General features: G+C 44.2%; 1 pseudogene; it reads right to left on the bottom strand.

Moving 5' to 3' along the window:
- Positions 1-24,089: 24,089 nt before the first annotated feature.
- Positions 24,090-25,623, bottom strand: LOC101121146 (large ribosomal subunit protein uL30-like; annotated as a pseudogene).
- Between the last annotated feature and the right edge of the window lie 293 nt (positions 25,624-25,916).

Here is a 25,916-nt window from a genome sequence, read left to right as displayed (position 1 = left end):
AGACGCCTGCGGCCTACGTAGGTGGTGATTGGTATCCCATGTGAACCAAGTTATTCAGCCTCTTTTTCTCTGCTAATCTTTTAATCCCTTTCTATCTGTAATTAAGTAAGTTATTTCCAAAGACACCGACTCCGTCCCCACCTTCGAATCACCCTGGATCCACCGGGGCTGGACCCCGGCAGAATTTCTTGTGACAAGGAGACAGCAATTTTGCCCCATTTTGCTTTCTTTTGAACAGCAACATTATCAATTTTGATTGTTCTCATCTGTGAAATTTACTGTATTCGGTGTGCTACTAAAGTATTATTCACATGATGTAAATGAATTCCAACCACAGGATAAACCCATGGAAAGTGTCAGTTTTCCTTTGATTTTTTTTTTCATTGTGTACAGAATAAAATAGGAGCTACTGTGCAACAAAGACTTGGCAAAACAATGTTGTTGTGACAAATATCTGAAACAAATATACGTGACATAAAATATGACCACTAAAGGGAAATAATGGTACCTTTCAAATTCCACCCCCCAAAATCCCATTATAGAAATAGGAAGCCAGGAGCTATGCTTTTAGGAAAAGATGTGAAGCCAATTTCTTTCTCTCCTTCTCTAAAGGGTGTGGTTCTATGTCAAAATATTAGAATTAGAAATTGAGATACAGTCTTAAAAGCCTGGATTAATGGACAAAATCGTATTACGAACCTGAAAAGAGCTACTAAACTTCAAAAGAAAATAGTTACATTTTGCAATATTATCCCAAATCCATTGTAAATAGGAAAGATATAGGCCATTTACTGATATTTTTAGAATGTTTTTTGGCTGATGTAAATAGCTTCTGAGTATCAATGTGCACATATGTACACACAGAGAGTTCCTCAGTTATTATTTTGGAACAGAGATCTCATTTTTAAGCCAAAGAGACCATGTTTTCTGTTCACGTCTGATGCATTTATGACTCGATATCTCACAACTTCCAAATAATCTAATTCCTTCCTTTGGTTAGAAACTCTGGAGGACTAACATTTTGAGGTGCTGACTGAGCATTATCCAGGACTTAGGCGTTTGTGATTCGGGTCTAGAGAGTTTCATTGTCACGGTAATGTGGGATGCTTTTCAATAGAACTCAGGGAAAGTGGTGAATGGTTTCTTAGTCATATATGGCTAAGCTATTAGTTCATAAGAAAGAAAGTCAAATTAATATGAAAAACAGGGTTTTCGTTCTCAAGTTGTTCAGATTTGAGAGTCCAGGAAGGGCGTGAAACTTTGCAGTAGTGTGATGTGCTTGAATTTAGATACTCCTAGAGAGAGCCACCCGTTTCCTAGAGCAGAACATCCTTCTCCTTCTTTCCCTCCCCACCTCGCTACCCTGAGTGCATGGGAGCCAAGATCAATCTCTTTGCTCTGTGAGCCTTGGACACAAGACCAGATCAATAGCAACTAGCAGAGGAGGAAAAGGGCTGCCAACCAGTGTCCAAGATCACAAAACTTCTGGGCCATTAGAAGAGAGATGCGGGGGGAAGGGATAAATTAGGAGCTTGGGATTAATATACACCCACTACTATATATAAAATAGATCAAGAACAAGGACTTACTGAATAGCACAGGGAACTCCACTCAATGTTCTGCAGTAACCTGTACGGGAGAGGAATCTGAGACAGGATGAAGGCACGTATAATGACTCACTTGTTCAACTATACTCCAATAAAATTTCTTAAAAGTGAAGAGAGACTTGGAGACTAAGATCTGCTTGTGTTCTTGGTAAATCTTGTGGTTCACCAAGAAAAGCTAGATAACGGGGACACAAATGAAAAAGTGTGGACATTTTTATGAAGTGGGAACTAAAAAGCAAAGAAGTAAAAAGGAGGTCATGGCTGACCCTCTGTTCAGAGGCTTGCAGAGTACAAACTGTTCCATCTGCATTTCCCAAAGTGGGTGCAGGTTGGGCGGCCATCCCCTCCACCCGCCTCCCTTGGGGTAATCCCCCAGACTCCTTCTCTAAGGGACTTCTAAGCCCTCTTTGGGATCCGCTGGGTGCAGAAGACACTCCTTTCCTCCCTGGTCACTGTTGGGCAGATGTAGCTCCCCAGACACAACACAAGAAAGGAAGGAGCTTCTACCTAAGACCAAGTACCTGATGAAAAACCCTGGAAGGCTGAGTCCCTGCAGCCCACCACTTCTCCCACAGAAAGGCAATCGAGAGCAGAAAAACGGGAGCAGGGCGGGGCTGCTTCTTCGGGTAATATTTCAGTCACTTTCTGTCGTTACAGAAGCATGCACACAGGAGAGAGTAAATAAAGGAAAAGCAATCTGGGCATGATGGATGGGATGACGGCCAAGTCAAATAGCCAGGGGCCACCACACCTGGCAGCCAGGGTCTGACGTCAGCCCCCTGAACTGAGTGCCAGCTCACTCCAGATGGAGACATGGCCTCTGGAGCAGTTTCCTCATTCATGTCTGTCATGTCAGCCCTTGTGAAAATTTAGCAGGGGATGGAGACAGGGGCTTTCCCAATGGCTCAGCGGGTAAAGAATCCACCAGCAACGTAGAAGACACAGGAGATTCAGGTTCGATCCCTGGGTCAAGAAGATCCCCTGAAGGAGGAAATGGCCACCCACTCCAATATTCTCACCTGAAAAACCCCTTGGATAGAGGAGCCTGATGGGCTACTCGCCATGGGGTTATGCAGAGTGGGACATGACTGAGCAACTAAGCACACCCACACACAGAGTTGGGTAAGAGGGAGGCAGGGAAGAGTGACTAGGGCAAATGCCGTGAACTCTGTGGCCTTCAGGGAGGCACAGTCTTTACTGCACCTTAGAATCACTTGGGAGGATGTTGAAAGTCTTGGTGCTCATGTCTGGACCAAGTATGTCAATATCTTCACGGGTGAGACCCAGGCATCAGAATGTTTTAAGATCCTCGGGTGATTCCAATGTGCAGCCAAGATCATGAATCACGGCACTGGGACATTTTCATGGCAGGAAGCACAGATTCAATCCCTTAGCAGCTTGGGAGTGTTGGGAACCCCTGTGGTAACGTGCAGGTCGACAGGGGCAGCTGGGAAGGGTCGTGGCTGTGGGCAGAAGCGCAGACTGACACACTCGAGAGAACTTCCAAGTCTGCACACACATGACCGCATTAAAGGCTACCTGGTCAGTGTATTATCTGTGATTAAAAGAACAACTTTAAGATGCCTCCAAATTTCCCAGACCCTCTTTTAGTTATAAAGCCAGACATCGAAAACGAAGCAGGGGTCGGGGTGGGATGAATTGGGAAGCTGGGATTGACATAGACACACTAATCATGCGTAAAGTAGATAACTAGTGCAGACCAGCTGTAGAGCACGGGGGACTCTACCCCATGTTCTGTGGGGACCTAAATGGGAAGGAAATCCAAAGAAGAGGGGAGGTATGTGTCCGAAGAGCTGAGTCACTTTGCTACACAGCAGAAACTAAGAGAACGTTGTGAAGCAACTCCAATAAAATTTAATTTAAAATAAATCAATAAAAGGAGGCAGGGTTCGTAAGGTGTCCAACTAAAGACTGGGGTATGACTGACAGGAGCCACTCAGAGCCTTGGAGGCAAACTGTCCCAAAGGGACATTCAGAGGGGGAAGGACTGCAGTCAGGAGCGAGGAATGAAAAGCAAGGCTGCAGAAAGAAGCGGGAGCTGAAAAATAAAGTGCAAGAGGCGAAAATGCAGCCTTGGAAACCTGATCAGCACCACCCCACCCTCCCCCGCCGCCCCTCCGGGTCAGGAGAATGGAAGAGGAGGATGCGTGAAGATGGATTCGGGTAAATGACTTTGGAGCCGACTGGGCCTCTTTCCTTGCAGCCAGCCGTGTGACTAAAGCTGCTCCCGGCTCTGGAAAACAAGACACACTGCCCTAGCCCGGACCCTGGGCCCACCGCCCGGGCCTTGTGTCCATGGGGAGGTGACCGAGGTGAACCGGTTTCCCCGCGCCCCTTCCAGGGCATGGGCTGTGACCGGTGGCAGCGATTCCCTCCTTTAGCTACTCACAGACTTGGTGACTCTCAACCAGAGAGCCAGGGCTGGTAACTAGAGCACCCAGCCCCCCGCCGTGCTCCAGAGTGGACAGTAGTTGGTGCTGGCCTGGTTGGGAAAGAAGAATCAAGTTTTCTCATTTCTAAAAAATAGCATCTTTGAACAGATTCTTCACTTTAACATCCTTTGTGTTATTTTCACATCTCACTCATTTTCTGTATGAGGGAAGCTCAGGCTGAATTTCCTAACAATATCCTGTTCCACTTTGTGCTGATGTGCTCAGCTGTGGCTGCCTCTTTGCAACCCCATGGACTGTAGCCCGCCAGGCTCCTCCATCCATGGGATTTTCCAGGCAAGAATACTGGAGTGGGGTGCCATTGCCTTCTCCAGGGGATCTTCCCGACCCAGGGATTGAACCCGGGTTTCTTGTGTCTCCTGCATTGCAGGCAGATTCTTTACCACTGTGCCACCCAGGAAGCCAAAAGTGAAAGTCGCTCAGTCCTGTGTGACTCTTTGCCACCCCATGGACTATACAGCCCATGGGATTCTCCAGGCCAGAATACTGGAGTGGGCAGCCTTTCCCTTCTCCAGGGGATCTTCCCAACCCGGGGATCGAACCCAGGTCTCCTGCTTTGCAGGTGGATTCTTTGCCACTGTGCCACCTGGGAAGCCAAGGAGAGATGTAGGTCACCCTCCCTTGGGCTGTCCACCAACTCCAGTCACAGTGTGGTCCACAGATGGAGAGGAGGCCGGCTGGCGAGTCAGAGCAGAGCAGGCAGCTCCAATATCCACAGGAAATTCAGTTTTACCTGCCACGTCAAGGGTGAATCGGGAATCCTCCGGGGTAATGAGAAGGATCAAGTGGCATCTGTAGCCAGGCAGGCCCTCGGGCCTCATCAGGCGGTGTGTGGGCTCTCTCATCCAACCTACTCACAAAGAACTGGGGCTGGCTGGGGTCACCCCTTGGGTGTCCCCCACAAGGGTGCTCAGGACATCCCACTCCAGTTCTCATTATTATCACATGCAGGTCTCTGGTGATGCTACGGACAATCTGCAAAAAGTCCTTGAAATTACTGTAAAACTATTCTGGAAATAGTACTATTTTCACTAGAATTAATAACGAACCCCCTCACCCAACTCATCAAGCCTTTAAAAATGTTTTCTTTTTCTTTTGTATATATGTGTATATATACATATGTGTATCTTTTTTCTAAATTGGAGGATAAGTGCTTTACAATACTGTGTTGGTTTCTGCAATGCGACAGTATGAATCAGCTGTAAGTATGCAAATGTCCCCTCCCTCTTGAGCTTCCTTCCCTTCTACCCTGCACCCCCATCCCACCCTTCTAGGTATCATAGGGCACTGAGCTGAGCTCCTTGCACTCTAAGAAGCTTCCCATTAGCTATCATTTTTACACATGGAGGTGTGTATAAGTCAATGCTACTCTCTCACACAGAGGAATTGAGAGTAGCAGTCTTTTAAAAAATTCTTACTGGACCCCAGTTTTGAGTCCCACTCATTGAATCCTTCTCTTTAAATCACTAGTCAACAACCTTTATTTGAACATTCTAGGACTGTGGCTTAAACATTAGGTTTAACAACAACAACAAAAAAAAACAATCAGGATGAAATAAGAAGCCATTCCTTGGCTTAGCGAGTTGATCTGGATAATCCGATTGCAAATCCTTCTGTTAGGAGCAGATTTGCAAAACCTCAGTCAACACAAAGGGGACCTTTCATGAAAGCTTTTCTCTGCCACAATGTTTCACCACCTTATTCTCAAAAAAAAGGGATACCTTCTGTGAAGATGCCTAATACACTACATGATTTAAAGCATTTTTAAACCTGTTTAAGATATTGCCTCATTAAAAAATAAGGTCAAGGAATAGTAAGTGTCATGGTAATAACAGGTACTTATACAATTTGAAAAACTGTCTGATCCCTGTAATTATCAATTCACCCCATTACTTCCCTTCTTTATGCTCATCATCATCTTTTTAGTTTTTTAGTTCTTATTCTTTGCTTTCTGTCTCATCAGCCTGTCCTTTCTTCACCCCTTTTGCTTCCCAGGGCAGAGCCACACTAGCATATATTCTGTGTGAAATTTCTAGAGAAACAGATTTTTCATGAATTTTCAAAGAAGCAGATTCTTTTTCCACAATCATACCTCATTTGCAATGGGATGTGCATTGGGGTTATAGAACACCTCTAGACTTCTCAGCCTCTTTGGAACTGGAGGTGAGGGAGAAAAGTTCTCTATTTTTATCTGTGAAACTTCCGCTTGACAGCTCTGCTTGTGGATGACTTTTTAAAATCACTTTAAAAGTTTAAGGAAGACAAAGACTGATCCACCTCTTTTCTAAAGAAAAAAATCTCCAACAATTGTGATAATCTTGTAGAAATAATGATCTCTCAAGGACAAACTGATTTTATTTGAAAGGTTTCTAGAATTCTACAGCATTTTCTGGAAAAATGAGCAGATGTCCATAGGATGGAGATTGTTATAACTTGATGAGAGTTCATCCACCAGGAAAGATAAGTGATCAGCTCTAGAAAGATCTACCATGTTGGAACTTGGCATTTGTCTGCAGTTTAGCCAAGGGCTGTGGCTCAATTCAGGGTTGAGATACAGCCAGTATGAGTGAATTCCTGCTAATTCTACAAACTCTACTTTTCTTCTAATTTATCCAGTGCTGAACTTAACAGCCTGGCTCAGTCTAGACTCTGGATAAATATTTGTTTTTGTTTTTTTGTTTTTTTTTTTTTTTTTAAAGTAACAAGCACTTTTTTGAGGGAGTGCTTACTGGGACTCTTTTTATTGTGAAGGAATAAAGGGAAAACCATTCATATAAATCCAGACTTGAGTGGTTCCCCATGGCATGACGCCAGCAATGATGGTCTTAGGTCCACCTCACAAGCAACTCTCTGAAGACACCCAAAGCCTTGCAAAGTGGGAGCTCCAGGACCCTGGAAAACCTGCCACAGACACAGATTTCCACGGTCCCCTTCAGTGACTGAGCAGTCACTTTCTGATGGCTTTCTTTCTTTTCTTTATTGGAATATAATTGCTTTACCATGCTGTGTTGGTTTCTGCTGTAAAACAAAGTGAATTCACTGTATGCATACGTACACCCCCTCCCACCCCCATCCCACCCTTCTCGGTCAACGCAGGGCTCCCTCCGACCGCGCCTCCCCACTAGCTGTCTGCTTTACACTCGGCAGCGTACACGTGTCACTGCCGCGCTCTCAGCTCACCTCACTCTCTCCCTTCCCCGCGTCTGCACCTCTATTTCTGCCCTGCAGGTAAGTTTATCGGCACTGTTTTTTCTAGATTCTCTCTATGTGCGTGTGTTTTTTGCTCTGATTCTCTTTATTCATTCTTGGGTGTGCTGTCATTTCCGGAAGCTTTTTCTTCTTGCAGGGGGCTGCTCTTCGCCGTGGTGCGCTGGCTTCTCTCCGCGGCGGCTTCTCCAGCTGCGGCGCATGGACAAATGCCCCGTTAGTTGCTCTGTGACAGCTGGGATCTTCCCGGACCAGGGATTAGACCTGTGTCCCCTGTACTAAGCCACCCGGGAAGCCCTATATGTGTTTTAAAGCAGAAAGTTATTTAAAATTTGAATTGTATAAAGCACCTGAAGGGTTTTAAATACCAAGGAAAAAATCTTTTTGTGCGTGTGTATCCAGAAGTGGGGATAAAGTGCCAATACTAAAAGGGTTAGAGCTCTCAAACCACATAGAGATAAAATATACAATGACCCCAGATGGATAAAAATATTAATTAGGATACGTGTTGAGACTGACTTCTCTATATTGAGCATACTTATGGTTCATGTCATGGTGCTTTGGGAAGTGGGGAGGGAAAAGACTGTAGAAAAAAACAAATATATGTGACCAGACCAAGATGGTGAAACAGAAGGGTGCTGAGCTCACCTCTGCCCATGAACTCATCAAAGATACTGTACACGTGGAACAGTCCTCTTTGAAAACAGTTTGGAGACTGGCAGAAAGTTTCCTGTACAGCTAAGACTGTAAAGAAAGATCCACATGGAGTCAGAGGGGAGGGAAGAACGTGATCCAGTCAGAACGGACGTAGAAGAGGTGATCTTCCCTGGAGGGTGACGGGTTTAAATGGAGTACAATTTATAAAAATACTGAACCATCACTATGTTGGACACTTGAAACTGATGTAATATTTAAAGCATCTCTACTTCAACACAAATAAACAACAAAATTCCTGAAACAAAACTGACCTCACTGTTATAAGATTTCTTACATAATACATTGAATATTTAATTACAAATCCATGTGGTAGATAAGGGTGGAAGGATGAAGTGGTCATTTTTCTGGCTTTATGTCTTTCATTCATCCTTTTATTCGTTTATAACATCTGTCATTTCCTAAATGATTTTAAAGGAGGGTTGAAAACATCCAAACAATACCAAAGGTAATGTTTTATAATATATATATATATATATATAATGTATACTATATAACAATATATTATCTAATGTTTACTGATTTACTGTTGGGATATATTATCGGACAGAAACAACTGAGTGAGGTTACTAACAGTCACCAAATAGGGGTCTTTCCTGAAAAGAGGTAGGAGAAACAGTGTAAACGCTGTACATCAAATAAAAGGAATATGCCTCCTTTCCTGAAAAGGAAATTTCTTTGACTTCCTTTCCACCTCTGTGTGGGTTCCCTTGTCTCCTCGGAAGGGGAGCTCTTTGGAAACAAGATGGTAGATGGCATGAGGGGAGGAGGCACGGGCCATGTGATCAGAAGCAGAGGTCACGAGGCAGTGAGTGTGGAGTGGGTCCTCTTCCTCCTGTGGTCCTGCAAAACTCGAACAAATGTAAGCTGGGGTTCTTAAGAAGCTGTCAGGATGGGCAGAAGATCGAGTTCAGCAGCAAAGCTAGAGGTAAGTAAGGCCCAAATTGAACATCAAAAACGTAGGGTCAGCGTGGAGTGTGTTGACTGGAAGTCTTCAGAGATCTCAGGAAAGTCACATTTTAAAAAATCTCTGATGAAGTAAGGGCTCAGATGATGGTTTCCACGTGGCTGCAGGGGCAACAGCAAGCCACCCTCTGCTTGCCTTCCCTCCACTGCATCACGGCCCCATTCATTCTATCATCCTTGCATCTTTGGGCCGCTGATAGGTCTTCTGAAAGATTACTATGTGGTTCTTTCCCTCTGGACTTCATTCAGGGTCTTCCTACACTGGATTCACTGAAGGTAAGACCTACTTAAGGCCGAATGTATACAGCAGAATTCTGCTACTGCTTTAAAAAGTAATTGCCTCCTCTCATCCAAGGGAGGAAAATTTTAACTGTGTTACATTGAGTTATTTCTCCACTGATCTCCAGTAGCATGTTGGGCACCTACCGACCTGGGGAGTTCCTCTTTCAGTATCCTATCATTTTGCCTTTTCATACTGTTCATGGGGTTCTCAAGGCAAGAATACTGAAGTGGTTTGCCATTCCCTTCTCCAGTGGACCACATTCTGTCAGACCTCTCCACCATGACCCGCCCGTCTTGGGTTGCCCCGCAGGCATGGCTTAGTTTCATTGAGTTAGACAAGGCTGTGGTCCTAGTGTGATTAGATTGACTAGTTTTCTGTGAGTGTGGTTTCAGTGTGTCTGCCCTCTGATGCCCTCTTGCAACACCTACCATCTTACTTGGGTTTCTCTTACCTTGGGCGTGGGGTATATCTTCAAGGCTGCTCCAGCAAAGTGTAGCCGTTGCTCCTTACCTTGGGTGAGGGGTATCTCCTCACCACTGCCCTTGCTGACCTTCAACGTGGGATGGCTCCTCTAGGCCCTTCTGCGCCCACACAGCCACCGCTCCTTGGACATGGGGTTGTTCCTCCCGGCCACCGCCCCGACCTCGGATGCGGGGTAGCTCCTCTCGGCTGCACACGCTTAGTGCACCGGCCACAGCTCCCTGGGCTTAGTGCGCCGGCCGCGGCCAAATTTGGAAAACTCAGCAGTGGCCACAGGACTGGAAAAGGTCAGTTTTCATTCCAATTCCAAAGAAAGGCAATGCCAAAGAATGCTCAAACTACCGCACAATTGCACTCATCTCGTATGCTAGTAAAGTAATGCTCAAAATTCTTCATGCCAGGCTTCAGCAATACGTGAACTGTGAACTTCCAGATGTTCAAGCTGGTTTTAGAAAGGGCAGAGGAACCACAGATCAAATTGCCACCATCCGCTGGATCATGGAAAAAGCAAGAGAGTTCCAAAAAAACATCTATTTCTGCTTTATTGACTAGGCCAAAGCCTTTGACTGTGTGGATCACAATAAACTGTGGACAATTCTGAAAGAGATGGGAATACCAGACCATTTGACCTGCCTCTTGAGAAATCTGTATTCAGGTCAGGAAGCAACTGTTAGAACTGGACGTGGAACAACAGACTGGTTCCTAATAGGAAAAGGAGTACGTCAAGGCTGTATATTGTCACCCTGCTTTTTAACTTCTATGCAGAGTACATCATGAGAAACGCTGGACTGGAAGAAGCACAAGCTGGAATCAAGATTGCCGGGAGAAATATCAATCACCTCAGATATGCAGATGACACCACCCTTACGGCAGAAAGTGAAGAGGAACTAAAAGCCTCTTGATGAAAGTGAAAGAGGAGAGTGAAAAAGCTGGCTTAAAGCTCAACATTCAGAAAACGAAGATCATGGCATCCGGTCCCATCATTTCATGGGAAATAGATGGGGAAACAGTGGAAACAGTGTCAGACTTTTATTTTGGGGGCTCCAAAATCACTGCAGATGGTGACTGCAGCCATGAAATTAAAAGACGCTTACTCCTTGGAAGAGAAGTTATGACCAACCTAGATAGCATATTCAAAAGCAGAGACATTAGTTTGCCAACTAAGGTCTGTCTAGTCAAGGCTATGGTTTTTCCAGTAGTCATGTATGGATGTAAGATTTGGACTGTGAAGAAGGCTGAGCGCTGAAGAATTGATGCTTTTGACCTGTGGTGTTGGAGAAGACTCTCGAGAGTCCCTTGGACTGCAAGGAGATCCAACCAGTCCATTCTGAAGATCAGCCCTGGGATTTCTTTGGAGGGAATGATGCTAAACCTGAAACTCCAGTACTTTGGCCTCCTCATGCGAAGAGTTGACTCATTGGAAAAGACTCTGATGCTGGGAGGGATTGGGGGCAGGAGGAGAAGGGGACGACAGAGGATGAGATGACTGGATGGCATCACTGACTTGATGGACGTGAATCTGAGTGAACTCCGGGAGATGGTAATGGACAGGGAAGCCTGGTGTGCTGCAGTTCATGGGGTTGCAAAGAGTCCAACAGGACTGAGCCACTGAACTGAACTGAACTGCCGTTGTGTTAACTAGATGCTTCTGTCTCATGGCTATTTCTCAATTTTGCCCAGAAGGTCTCAGGTTGGGATTTCACTAAGTTCTATTTTTAATTCACTCTTCTTGAAGGAGGTGCACCTCTAGATGGGGTGACCCATGGGCCAGAGCCCTGGGAACAATGGAAGAACCTAACATTCTACAGGCACAGAAATCTGCCTTCAAAACTGCTTCCAGATCTGCCTTGGGAATTCCCTGGCGGTCCAGTGGTTAGGACTCTGCACTTCTGCTGCAGGGGGTGTGGGTTTGACCCCTGGTCAGGGAGCTGTGATGTGTGGCAACACACACACACATACACACAGGAATAACGTGTATTTTTAAAAGTTGCCAGGCTTTGAAGCTATTATGCATCATAGACTATAATTGTTACTAAGTTTTGGGAAAATCATGATAAATCATTTTTAAAAGTTTAACAAAATGCACAGTGGCCAGATAAAAGTCAGTCTGCTTAAAGCCTTGTAGTGAAGTCGCTCAGTCGTGTCCTACTCTTTGCAACCCTATGGACTGTAGCCAGTCTGGCTCCTCTGTCTGTCTGCCTGGGATATTCCAGGCAAGAACACTGGAGTGGGTTGCCATTTTCTTCTCCAGGGAATCTTCCCAACCCAGGGGTCGAACCTGGGTCTCCTGCAGGCAGACTCTCTACCGCCTGAGCCACCAGGGAAGCCCTTATTTTGCGAATACTGCTGTGTATTTTAGAGATTCAGTTTAGACTCTGCTTACTTCTAATGTTGTTGCTGAACTCTATACCCTCTGCCCATCCTGACCGCTTCTCAAGAAATCCCGCTTATGCTTATCAGAGTTTCATAGGATGAAGGAGAAAAAGAGAGCCCATTTCACTCTTCCCAGCTCATGACCTTCTCTTCTGAGAATAAATAAAATGAAAAAGAACTACTCTTTCACCGAAAACACAGCATCTCTTTTCTAAGGAGCGTCTTCCTTTAGTACAGAGCAGTGTGTTGATATTCATGACAAAAAGCACCACCGGATGGGCCGGGTCACCTCCAGCCCAGGCCAGCCCACTGCCCCCCAGACAGTCCTCGGAGGCAGAGGGACAGGCCGAGTTTCCGGTGGCCCCGTGTGTGGCCGCATCCCTTTCCTGACTCACTCACACGTTAGTCCACATGCTGGCCGTAGTCCTTGTTTGTTTTGATAGGGCACAGAAAGCCGATAAAGTAAACAGACCCTGGCAGTGAGGAGCCAAGGTCTGGCTTTGTCTAGGACACACCGCCCCTCGTTGTAATTCTAGCTCCAGCCCATCGGGCCCTTGGGAAGAAATGTGAAGGGTACAGGACAAGGAAGCCCCGGAACCGGACGCCCTGGATCCTTCTCACTAGCTGGGTGGCCTCAGACAGACCACTGGCTTGTCTGCCAAGTGGCCCCTCCATGAAACAAAGACGCGGGCAGAGTCATTCTGGGGCCTCCTCCCTTCGCAGAGGCTGTGGAGACTTCATTCACAAGTCCCATCTCCTTTCTGTAGTTTATGAAGCAGAGTTCTGGTGTATCAGCTTGGCTTTATACACTGTGCAGCCACCTGGCCCCAACTTGAACTCAAGCTCCTTCCTCCACGCACATCCAGCGCACAACCCATTTTAAAGGAGCTGAGAACGCTGGTTGTCTCTGCGTATATGCCCATGAGTGGGACTGCCGGACCATGTGGAGGTTCTATTGTTAATTTAAAAAATGAACCTCCATACTGTTCTGGCTAGTGGCTCTACCAATTTACATTCCCACCAACAGTATGGCGGGGGTGGTTCCCTTTCCTCCACACCCTCTCCAGCACTTATTGTTTGTACATTTTATGATGATATACTCCAAAACAGCTTTTTTTTTTTAAGAAAGGGGAGAGATGTGTGTGGTCATCCTTTGTGATGACCATCACAGGTTAACAAATCCTGTGACATCACCCCACCCCAAGTCTCTCATGGGAGGTAAGCCTTTTTCCCCCTTCACTGGGTACCCAAGCTAGCCCAGAGCTTGGCACTTTCGAAGTGTTCAATAAATACTTGTCAAATGAGAGAATTCAATATGTTGCTTTTCCCAAGGTCGTTTATCAAGTGGAGATGCACAAAGGTTAAAATTGCTGTAAAATTCCCAAATACCAGTAACCAGCAGGCACTTTTCTGAAAAATAGGGAAGTCTGCTGATACCCTTGAAGGCTCATATCGTTCAAGGGCGCCTGTATACCCTACGTATAAAGATTCTTCCTTTATGCTCAGTTCTTTTTGTTTTTCATGCATTTTCTGGGTCTGTTTCTCTCTGTCTCTCTTTTTCCCAAGCCCTGTACCATCCCCCAAAGCTTCTCAATCTCCAGGCCTGTATTCATCTTTCCTCTCCTAAAGTCATATATTGCTACCATCCAGGGTTTATTTATTAATATTTAAATACTTCATGGGGAAAAGGACAGAGATCAGGAGACTCAGATTCCTGTCCTAAGCCAGTACTATCCAGCTGTGAAATTGTGAATAAGTGTCTTTACTTCACTGACTCTAACGAGGGGATTAGATGAACCTTGCCCCCAAAGAAGTTTCAACCTTTGTGCTTAGTGATTGATAAGATCCATCTGGAGCAGGGTTCTGTACAGATTTTTAATACAGTCCTTGGGATTAGTGGGAAAGACTTGAGTTTGCAACATTCGCTGTGGCCAGAGTAGGAATCGCATCTGAACACTAGACCCAGGACTAAAGTTCGGGAGTATCTGGGCATGGGTCATCTTTCCTGTGAGCACTGGCATTTCTTTGCCTTATTTTTCTCTGAAAGGGCTCTTCTCTGATAAGGGTTCTTCTCTGACAAGGGCCCTCCTGCAGGCCTTTGCTCTGTCCCACATGTAGGAGCTACTCTATTAAGGTATTTTGAATGAAGAAAGGTGTCACTGATCTGCACAGTTAAACATAGATAAAACAGTATGTTCTGTATTGTATGACTTTTAACCATTTAAAAAAGACTTAAATTTTGAAAAGTTCTGAAGACAGTCATTTAAATGAAATCAACATACATTGAAAGAAATACACAAATTTATTTTTTCACAGTGAATTTTTTCAAGAGTTTATTTTTACTTCAGTCTCTAAGACTTAAATGTAGGTTTCTCTAGAAAGAATTCTGTATATCCAATGTGATGATGAAAAGCTCTTAAATGCTACCAGAAGGTTATACGCACATGCTTGATGAACTCTGTATGATTAAGTTACTGAGACTGGATGTTTTTGCATGTAGCATTTATTTTTAATTTTTTAAATAACAGCTTTATTGAGATATAATCACATACCATAAAGTTTATCCTCTTAGAAGGTAGAATGCAGCGGCTTTTAATATACTCACAGAATTGTATATTTATCATCACTCTCTAATTCTGGAGCATTTATAGCCTAGAGTCGTGTCCAACTCTTTGCAACCCGTAGACTGTAGCCCACCAGGCCCCTCTGTCCATGGGATTCTCCAGGCAAGAATACTGGAGTGGGCTGCCATATCCTTCTCCAGGGAATCTTCCTAACCCAGGGATCGAACCCAGGTCTCCTGCATTGCAGGCAGATGCTTTAACCTCTGAGCCACCAGGGAAGCCCAATATCACGCCCCAAATAAGCTCCATATCCACTTGCAGCTAGTCTGCACTGCGCCACTCCCTGACCTCTGCAACCCGTAACTGCCTTCTGTCTCTTGCCTGCTTTGGACATTTCGTGGTAATAGCGTCACACACAACGTGACCTTTTGTGTCTGGCTTCTTTCACACATTTTGAGGCTCCATCCATTTGTATTTGGATCAGCACTTCATTGCTTTTTCCAACTGAATGACCTCCCATTATGTGGATGGACATTTTGATTGTCTGTCCATCAGCTGATGGGTATTTCAGTTGTTTCCACGTTTTGGCTATTTTGAATAATAGCCAAATTGCTGTTGTGAACATCTTTAGGTTTTGTGTAGTGAGGGGGAAATTGGGTCAGATGGTTAATTTTCAACTTAGTGAGCGACTTCGCAAAACTGAGATACTGGGGGACTGTTAGCCATGTTTTAATGATGCTGCCCCCAAATGCTATGTTCTGGCTTATCCCTCCACGCTTATAACCAAGCAGCTTAGTGACACACTTGATTGATAGCAAGACCCTGAGGGGAGCCCTGGGCCTGAGCTGAGAGTAGAATGGTGTGGAATGAAGGGGAAGCCTCGCCATAACTGGTCCCCACTTGAGATAATGATGCCGATGGGGCAGGAAATTTCAGCAGAGGCAGGAGTCATCTGTGAGTCCTCTTCAAGGGACTGGGTCCTGAGTCTGATATACATCGTATTCCCACTCCCCCCACCCCCAGCCCACCTCCATAGTCTCCAGAATTAGCACCTGCATGGTGCAGTTCTGAGCCTGTGTCCTCACTCATAATAACACCTCTCCTAGGGAACTGTTAGGAAGAAATGTTGGGTAACAGATGAAAGAGTGTGAGACAGGGTCCATCGCACAGAACAGAAAGAGTATTTCAGGTTCCAACCCTTCTCTTCAATATAATGCAGATATGAGTGGTCGGAAGAGTGGTTCACTTGTAATTAGAAGATACGGATTTGAGTTTTAGGTTAGCTTTTTGTTAGTTTTATGAAGTTAGACAACTCGGTTTAAGTCGAACTTCCTCTGCCTTTAAAATGAAGATAATCAGGCCTCCTGCCTTGCAATTACTTGACTTCCAAGACTTTTAAGACTGCATGAAGAAGTGCCTTGTGAAGGTGTGAGTGTTCAGTGAATACGGATGAGCACAGTTTTTGACCTCCATTCCTCCTGGCAGGCTTCATGCTTGATTCACTTCCTCATTGGCCGCAAGAGACCAGAGGGAAAAAGATCACACCCAGACTCCAAGTACGCACTGCCACGGGCTACTATCATCAATCACCATACGCCACACGTGCATGTGCTAAGTCGCTTCAGTCAGGTCTGACTCTGTGTGACCCGATAGACTGCAGCCCACCAGGCTCCTCTGCCCACAGGCTTCTCCAGGCTGGAATACTGGAGTGGTTGGCCATGCCCTCCTGCAGGGGATCTTCCTGACCCAGGGATCAAACCCATGTCTTTTGCGTCTCCTGCATTGGCAGGCAGATTCTTTGCCACTAGCACCACCAGGGAAGCCCATCCTAGGACACATAGATTCTGTAACATTTGGGGTCAAATCTCCTCTCCGCCTGATTTCTGAAACTCAGGCCTGAGATCAGCACAATACTGCACTGAACTGAAAGTAGACTCACCCAGCCTGGAGCAGCAGTAAGCCTCTAAGTTTCACAGCCTAGGATCACTGAGTCTGGCAGAGGTCAAGGGCACCCAGGGTCCATGTGACTTTTAATACTGACCTTCTGTCTTAGCAGAACTGCACAATGCTGAGTGTTGCATATATGCCCCTACATTTCTATGTCGGGGAAAAAACTCCAAAGAAGATAGTCTAATGCTTATGGTAGATACTATAGCTGCTTGACTCAACAGATCCTAGCTTGCCTTCCAGAGTTATAGATACTGTCACACTAAACATTATCCTTTGAAATTATTGAGGAATTCTCTGCTGGTCCAGTGGTTAGGTCTCTGCGCTTTCACTGGGGTCCTGCATTTGCTCCCTAGGTAGGGGACTAAGATCCTGCACATCTCGTGGTGCTGCCAAAAACAAAACAGAGCTCTTACAAAGGTAGAAATCTACAAGGAAACGGAATTGCACACACAGACACAATCCCGCATTTCTTAGTGGGGAAGGGAAAACATTGAAGCAGAGCCCAACATTGAGAAGATCTGGTTTTTGGCAGTCACGGGTATGGTTATTTTGGACCACAGGGAATGTTCTAAGGTCTAGGCATACGGCATATACAAAAGGGTAGCTCTGCCCTGGCATCTGGTAGGCAATGTCAGCAGTGATGTTTCTAGTGGAGAGCTTCATGCCATCTGGCTGCATTGTTCTTCGCTGAACACCATCTACGACTGAATCGCCATGAACTTCTTGTACCAAATCACATCTTTGTCTGATTAATAGCTATGGTGGATTCTGTTGTCAGTGACAAACAACCTCAACCAAGACTGCTCCATCATAACACCCTAATGAGAATGAAAAAGAACCATGAAATTCAGATTCGAAAAAACATTTTTGGAAAAGGTGAAAAAGAGGTTTTATTTTTAAAACTTAGTTTTATGTAATATCTCTAATATTATGAAGCTGAGTGAGAACTAGAGTTCTTTTTTCTGTGATTGTAATCAATTTTGTGCAAGGTATGTGACATTTTTACAGTCATAAAGTCTGTTGTTGGTTTTGATAAAGTCCATTTTTGTTTAATACTTCCAAACTTTTCTTCTAAATGTGCTTTCTTCAAGTTAAGAATAGCAGTTTCATGCCAAAAGTTAATAAAAATATTTTAATTAATGTTTGGAAAGTTTCCTAATTTGCAAACACAAATATTTTAAAATTATGATTTATGAAATTAGCACAGTATTAACCATATTTTACCCTTCTGGGGACCTTCTGCTGGAGGACTTTTAGCTTTCCAGTCTAAGATCTTGAGGCTCTAGATATAAATCATTGAGTCTTAGAAGAAATTTTAGAGGCAGAGACATCTTATTTTAGACAAGAGAGTCAAGCAAAGGTTATTCTAGCAACTGGCTATTGGCTTATTCTTGCAAACAACAAATGAAGAAGGAATAAAAGATAGAAAGAAAATTTCATATTACCTTCTACTTTTAGGAGCTGGGCATTTGTCCCATTTCTTCTAAATTGGAGCCCTATTTTATTTTTGTTTGAATTCTCCAGATTAAAGTTGTTTAAACCTTTAATCACTCTGCTGGGGAGCTGCACTCTGTCAAATACTCTGCTGAAGAAAGTCAAAGATGGTCTCCCTTTCTACCCCGTGTAACGTGTAGAAACCTCTTCCCGTGTAACGCCTCTTCTCATAGTTAATTAATTCATTAATCTTCCATATACTCACCACAAACTGTTTCCCTTTGTGATTGAAAGAATAAGCCCCCTAAAGACACCCAAGATGTCTATATCTTAATTCCTAGAATGTGTGAATATGTGAGTTGAGTTCAGTTCAGTTCACTCACTCATTCGTGTCTGATTCTTTGCGACCCCATGAATTGCAGCACGCCAGGCCTCCCTGTCCATCACCAACTCCCAGAGTTCACTCAAACTCACATCCATCCAGTTGGTGATGTCATCCAGCCATCTCATCCTCTGTCGTCCCCTTCTCCTCCTGCCCTCAATCCCTCCCAGCATTGGAGTCTTTTCCAATGAGTCAACATCTCTCATGAGGTGGCCAAAGTATTGGAGTTTCAGCTTTAGCATCAGTCCTTCCAATGAACACCCAGGACTGATCTCCTTTAGAATGGACTGGTTGGATCACCTTGCAGTCCAAGGGACTCTCAAGAGTCTTCTCCAACACCACAGTTCAAAAGCATCAATTCTTCAGCGCTCAGTCTTCTTCACAGTCCAACTATCACATCCATACATGACCACTGGAAAAACTATAGCCTTGACTAGACAGACCTTTGTTGGCAAAGTAATGTCTCTGCTTTTGAATATGCTATCTAGGTTGGTCATAACTTTCCTTCCAAGGAGTAAGTGTCTGTTAATTTCATGGCTGCAGTCACCATCTGCAGTGATTTTGGAGCCCCCCAAAATAAAGTCTGACACTGTTTCCACTGTTTCCCCATCTATTTGCCATGAAATGATGGGACCAGATGCCATGATCTTCGTTTTCTGAATGTTGAGCTTTAAGCCAACTTTTTCACTCTCCTCTTTCACTTTCATCAAGAGGCTTTTTAGTTCCTCTTCACTTTCTGCCATAAGGGTGGTGTCATCTGCATATCTGAGGTTATTGATATTTCTCCCGGCAATCTTGATTCCAGCTTGTGTTTCTTCCAGTCCAGCGTTTCTCATGATGTACTCTGCATAGAAGTTAAATAAGCGGGGTGACAATATACAGCCTTGATGTACTCCTTTTCCTATTTGGAACCAGTCTGTTGTTCCATGTCCAGTTCTAACTGTTGCTTCCTGACCTGCATACAGGCTTCTCAAGAGGCAGGTCAGGTGGTCTGGTATTCCCATCTCTTTCAGAATTTTCCACAGTTTATTGTGTTCCCCACAGTCAAAGGCTTTGGCATAGTCAATAAAGCAGAAATAGATGTTTTTTCCTGGAACTCTGTTGCTTTTTTGATGATCCAGTGGATGTTGGCAATTTGATCTCTGGTCCTCTGCCTTTTCTAAATCCAGCTTGAACATCTGCAAGTTCACAGTTCACGTACTGCTGAAGCCTGGCTTGGAGAATTTTGAGCATTACTTTACTAGCATGTGAGATGAGTGCAATTGTGCAGTAGTCTGAGCATTCTTTGGCATTGCCTTTCTTTGGGATTGGAATGAAAACTGACCTTTTCCAGTCCTGTGGCCACTACTGAGTTTTCCAAATTTGCTGGCATATTGAGTACAGCACTTTCACAGCATCATCTTTCAGGATTTGAAACAGCTCAACTGGAATTCCATCACCTCCACTAGCTTTGTTCATAGTGATGCTTTCTAAGGCCCGCTTGACTTCACATTCCAAGATGTCTGGCTCTAGGTGAGTGATCACACCATTGTGATTATCTTGGTTGTGAAGATATGTGAGCTTGCATAGAAAAAGAAAGGAAATCTCCAGATGGGATTATCTTGAGAAAGGAAGATTATCTTACATTATCTGTGCCAGCAGATGTAATCACAAAGGTCCGTATGTGATAAAAGCAGTAGGTTCAGAGTAAGAGAAGGTGGTGTGGTGCCAGGAGCTGAGATCAGAGGGAGAGATGGAGGTTGGAGATGCCTGTTGCCGACTTTGAGAATGAAGGAAGCACAGCCTGCAAGTCAGCCTCCCACCACAGCCTTTCCCATGTCTCCCTTCTCCCTTGGAATTTTAAACATGGGGCAGTTTCTACACCAAAAAACAAAAACCCATGCAGGTGTGAGCAGCTCCCTTGCCTTCTGCCTTCCCCTCCAGGCCCCCCACAGCAGTGTTGGAGGGCACATGGCTTCCCTTGGGATTGCCCTGGAGGAGAAGCCAAATTTTGCTTTTGAGTGACTGCACTGGGTGATTAACTCAGCTCTTGCCTTTGACCCAAAGGAAATTGGATGCAATTCTGTGATGTTCAGGGTTGAACTGCAGAGAAGTGGGGTGGGGCGTTTTCTTCCCCAGAGTGGCTCCCCACCGGGAAGCCTTCAGCAGAGACCGCTGCAGCCACTGCTTGTCTCTGACAGCTCTCTGTGTCTGCCTGGTCTTCAGCTCCACTGGGCAGGCAGGACCAGGCTGCCTAGGAGTGATTTATATTCGGGCTCAATGTATACAGTAGCTCCTGGTACATAAAGGTAATGGTCTTTCCCGCTTTCCCCTCTGTAACTACCGTCTATACTGACTATACTGTGTGGTCAGAGCAGTGAGAAGAGCAAGAAAAAATGTCCAGTTTAAAAGCTGATAAAGAGAACGGGCCAAGGCAGAAGAGCAAAAGGAGAAAGTCTGTCCTGTTTAGAAAAGGGGAGCAAAAGTTTTCCAAGTGATTTACCAAAAGGGTTCCCCTCTGTGGGAAAGAAGGGTTGTTTTGAGGCTCAATAAGTTTATTTTTTTCTGGAAGTGTTCCAAACATTAACCAAAGGATTAAGCTAAGAAATAGAAACCCAGAAAAAAAATTATATTATTATTCTTACCAATATATGTGAGGTCCTTTAATACATTTTTAATGTTTTTAACTATATACTTTTCTATTGCCGTCTCATGTGACAAAGATCTTGTAATTTATCTCTAGAGAAATTAGAAAGTTATTTCAAAATTTCCTCTGGCATGAATACATGAAATTTGCTTTTCAACTGTTGAACAAAAAGTTCCAACCAAGCCTTTAATGCTACTGATAGAAAGGACACCCTTACTCAGACAGTCAAGCATACTCACTCTGATTCTGGCCGTAAATATGAGCTTTTCTTTAAAATTATTCAATCTCAGTCAGAACAATGAGCTATATTTCAATAGAAAGTTGTAACTTTCCGATTGTTACATGGGACCTTTCCTGAGTTATGGGATGGATTTATATGGCTAACACCAGGGTGTGGTTAAGTTTAAAGACCCTGCTATGTTGGGAACAATTAAATTGCACTATCCCAGGTAGAGCCAGTGGTAAAGAATTGGCCTACCAATGCAGGAGATACAAAAGACACTGGTTCAATCCCTGGGTCAGGAAGATCCCTTGGAGGATGAAATGGCAACTCACTCCAGTATTCTTGCCTGGAGAATCCCATGGACAGAGGAGCCTGGAGGGCTACAGCACATGAGGTTGAAAAGAGTCAAACATGACTGAGAACAGCATCCAGAAAAAATAAGGAGTCTAATAACACTAGAAAATTGGCCTGGGTGCCTTATGAAAAATGCCAAAATCTTATTTCCCTTAAAGATAGTGATTGGTATGGAACAAATTGGGTCAGGCAATCAGAAATATACAGGGTCACACCTAATGAAACTCAATAGCTGTGAAGCACCTACCTACAGCCCTGGCTTCCACCAGGATGGATAGGAATGTATACTTTAGGATTCCCTTGTTCTCCAGGCCACTTGAGTGCTAAGTTAGGTGTGAATCTAGCAAATTTGCCATTAACACAAGCCTGGTGGACTCAGAGATCTGTGTTCCACTGGTATGACCATTTAGCAGCTCTTCTTGTGCCTTCAGTAGAATTAGAAGATGTAATTGCCCACATTGAAGCCTTAACAGAAACAAACCCTTAAATGATAGTAACCAGGCTATTAGCCTACTGAATTCTGAAGTCCCTTTGATGAAGTTGCGTTACAAAGTCACATTGCTCTCCATAATCTTACAGCATCTCAAGGAGGCACTTGAAATTGACTTAAAATTCAAACTGAATGTATTTTCACACCAGAAGAATCCTCTGCTGCTGCTGCGTCACTTCAGTCATATCCAACTCTGTGCGACCCCATAGACGGCAGCCCACCAGGCTCCCCCATCCCTGGGATCCTCCAGGCAAGAATACTGGAGAGGGTTGCCATTTCCCTCTCCAGTGCATGAAAGTGAAAAGTGAAAATGAAGTCGCTCAGTCGTGCCCGACTCTTAGCATCCCCATAATATAACACATTTAATGACACATGAAAAATTAGATTTCTGCCTTAAGTGTTTCACTTTCTAGTCTTGGTGATCATTTTGGGAGTCGATTTGGTTCCAGAAGCTCATGGCTTAAATCACCCTGAAAGCTTTATTAATGTTACTAGCTGTATTACTTACATGCTATTTCATGAGATAGCTGTCTCTTACATTACCTGATGGGTAACCAGGCCTCCAATAAAATTAGTGATGGTTAAACGTCTTGAGGAAGTTGATCATATATATATATGTGAAGTGAAGTGAAGTGAAAGTCCCTCAGTCGTGTCCAACTCTGCAACCCCACAGTCCATGGAATTCTCCAGGCCAGAATACTGGAGTGGGTAGCCTTTCCCTTCTCCAGGGGATCTTCCCAACCCAGGGATCAACTTCAGGTCTCCCATTTTGCAGGCAGATTCTTTACCAGCTAAGCCACGAGAGAAGCCCATATACATATATCATATGAAACTCTAGCACTTTGGCTACCTGATGGGAAGAACTGACTCTTTAGAAAAGACCCTGATGCTGGGCAAGATTGAAGGCAGGAGGAGAAGGGGACAACAGAGGATGGTTGGATGGCATCACCAATTCGATGGACATGAGTTTGAGCAAACCCTGGGAGATAGCGAAGGGCAGGGAAGCTTGGCATCCTGTAACCCATGGGGTTGCCAACAGTCAGACACAACTGAGCAACTGAACTGAACTGATTTATACATATATATAATAATTGCATAGTACAACTCTATGTATGGGGAAAAGCAGCAAGGGGAACATTTCCTGGATCATAATGGACTAGTAAAACAAGCAATCCAGAGAACTGTCATGTTCAGCCCTGGATTTATACTCCAAATCCAGAGAGCTTTAGATTCTCAACAAAGCCTACTAAAACAATTAGTGCATTGAGTGGCCTATCAACAGAATCCTTATTGATGAGCCATGCTTTTTTCTTTTTTTTCCTCAGCTGACATACATCATAATCCAGCAGGAGAACAGTTAGAATAATTTGATCTGGAGCACAGAAAAGAGCCCTGGCCACGTGATGGATGAGGAAAGCAGTGAATTATCCTCACTTACTCTGTCTTCTCTAAGACTTGATTTAGTTCATTTGATTCTACGTCTTCACTTTCCAGCTATTTCCGCGGCGCCCTTTGAGTCATATGTGTATTGTCAGATTTGACTGCCTACTTCCTAAACTGAAGTTAAAATCTCATGCCACCTAGCCATTTCACTGAAATGTGTGAATATTTACTGCCAGCAATTAATTGCCCAAGACATTAAAATAACCATCAAAATGCCAAGCTTGGCAGACACAGCCTATTGTCTGCAAATGACATTTTCACCAGTTACTTTAAAGGGCTGAGCAGCTATCATCCCCTGGGCAAGAACTGGCATATTGTTTTGCAAAATATCAACATCTCTCGAAATAGAAACACATTCTGCGGACTATTAGTGCTTCTCTTTGAAAAAGTAATTACAGTACTTTACTCTTAGATGGTTCTTCATACCTTACAAACCATTCTATTATCACATCTTTTTTTCTTTTTTTAAGCAATCACTGTTTATTAACTGATCAGATTGTAAAAATAATCTCGGTAGATACCTCAGTTCATCCTTCAGATAAGCCTGTTGATCTGCTCTTCCCTGTTTCCAGCATCTCCACCTTCTATAAAATGGGTGGTCTTTTTCTTCATTCCACTTCATGAAGAAGACAATTTAAGGGGCCACAGCAAGCTGTTTGCCGCTTTGAACTGCTTTCCAGCAACACAGATCTCATGAATCAGATCCTCCATGCAGATAATGCCATATTTCCCATGAGACTGAACAATCAACACGTTATCTGTCAGGAAAATTGACTTATTTTAGCTTTGCCATAACCATTCTTGTATATCAACTCATTTACAGACTTCAGATTTGGGTACCCTTAATGGCAGAAAGCAAAGAGGAACTAAAGAGTCTCTTGATAAAGGTGAAAGAAGAGAGTGAAAAAGCTGGTTTAAAGCTCAACATTCAAAAAACTAAGATTATGGCATCCAGTACCATCACTTTGTGACAAATAGATGGGGAAAGAATGGACATAGTGACAGACTTTATTTTCTTGGGCTCCAAAATCACTGCAGGTGGTGACTGCAGCCATGAAATTAAAAGACGCTTACTCCTTGGAAGGAAAGCTATGACAAACCTAGACAGCATATTAAAAAGCAGAGATGCCACTTTTCTGACAAAGGTCTGTATAGTGAAAGCTATGGTTTTTCCGGTAGTCATGTACAGATGTGACAGTTGGACCATCATGAGGGCTAAACATCAAAGAATTGATGCCTTCAAACTGTGGTGCTGGAAAAGACTCTTGAGAGTCCCTTGGACAGCAAGGAGATCAAACCAGTCAATCCTAAAGGAAATCAACCCTGAATATTCATTGGAAGGACTGATTCTGAAGCTGAAGCTCCAATCCTTTGGCCACCTGATGTGAAGTGCTGACTCATTAGAAAAGCCCCTGATGCTGGGGAAGATTGAAGCAGGAGGAGAAGTGGACGACAGAGGATGAGATGGTTGGATGGCATCATCGACTCAATGGACGTGAGTTTGAGAAAACTCTGGGAGATAGCGAAGGACAGGGAAGCTTGGCATGCTGCAGCCCACGGGGTTGCCAAGAGTCAGACACAACTGAGTGACTGAATTACAGCAGCAAATGCAACGTATGGTTCCACAATTCTCAGTGTGTTAACTGAAGCCTTGTTGAGCTTCGCGAAGGTGTCTTGTTGGCAGTTCACAAAGGTGCCATTGAAGATCTGACGTAGGCAAAGAAGTTGAAACACATTTCAAATCTTTGGGCTCACACAGCTGATACCTGTGATCCTGATGACAAAGGCCAGTTTGGGTTCTGCAGGTACGTAGAAGTTGCTGGCTTCTTGTGTCATCCTAGTCATTTGACTTTCGGTTCTGTACATCTGCCTGTATTCCTTATGAAAGTGCTTAGCTTTTTCATAGGTAAGCTTTCTCTTTGCCTTTTGAAGCATCTTTTGGGTGAACTTCTTTCTCAGGTGCTGGAGCTTAAGCTCTGTGAAATTCTTTTGCTTTTGCTTAATGGTTTCTGGCATAGCAAGGACCTTCTTTTTTCTTCTCTTCTGTGCTCTCCATGGTTCCAGCTGGGAAGGAGCTACATTTCTTAAAATTAATGCTTATTCCCATTTTATGTAAAAGGAAATCATGATAGTCAAATATTTCAACCCCCCTTGTATGTTGCCCATCTCTAGTGATGTTGGGGTTGGTCATGTGACTCACTTTGGCCAATGGAATGCTCAGTGTCTGTGATGCAACCAAAGGCAGGGACCTGGTCTGTGATGTTGCACACGTCTCCTGCGCCTGTTCTAATGTGAAGAGCTTCCCCGAGGTGGCTGAGTGCCTTCCTTCTAAACCCCAGAATTGACCCA

The sequence above is a fragment of the Ovis aries genome, chromosome 26 (genome assembly GCF_016772045.2).
Source record: "Ovis aries strain OAR_USU_Benz2616 breed Rambouillet chromosome 26, ARS-UI_Ramb_v3.0, whole genome shotgun sequence".
Lineage (NCBI taxonomy): Eukaryota > Metazoa > Chordata > Mammalia > Artiodactyla > Bovidae > Ovis > Ovis aries.
This window is presented reverse-complemented; position numbering and strand designations above follow the sequence as displayed.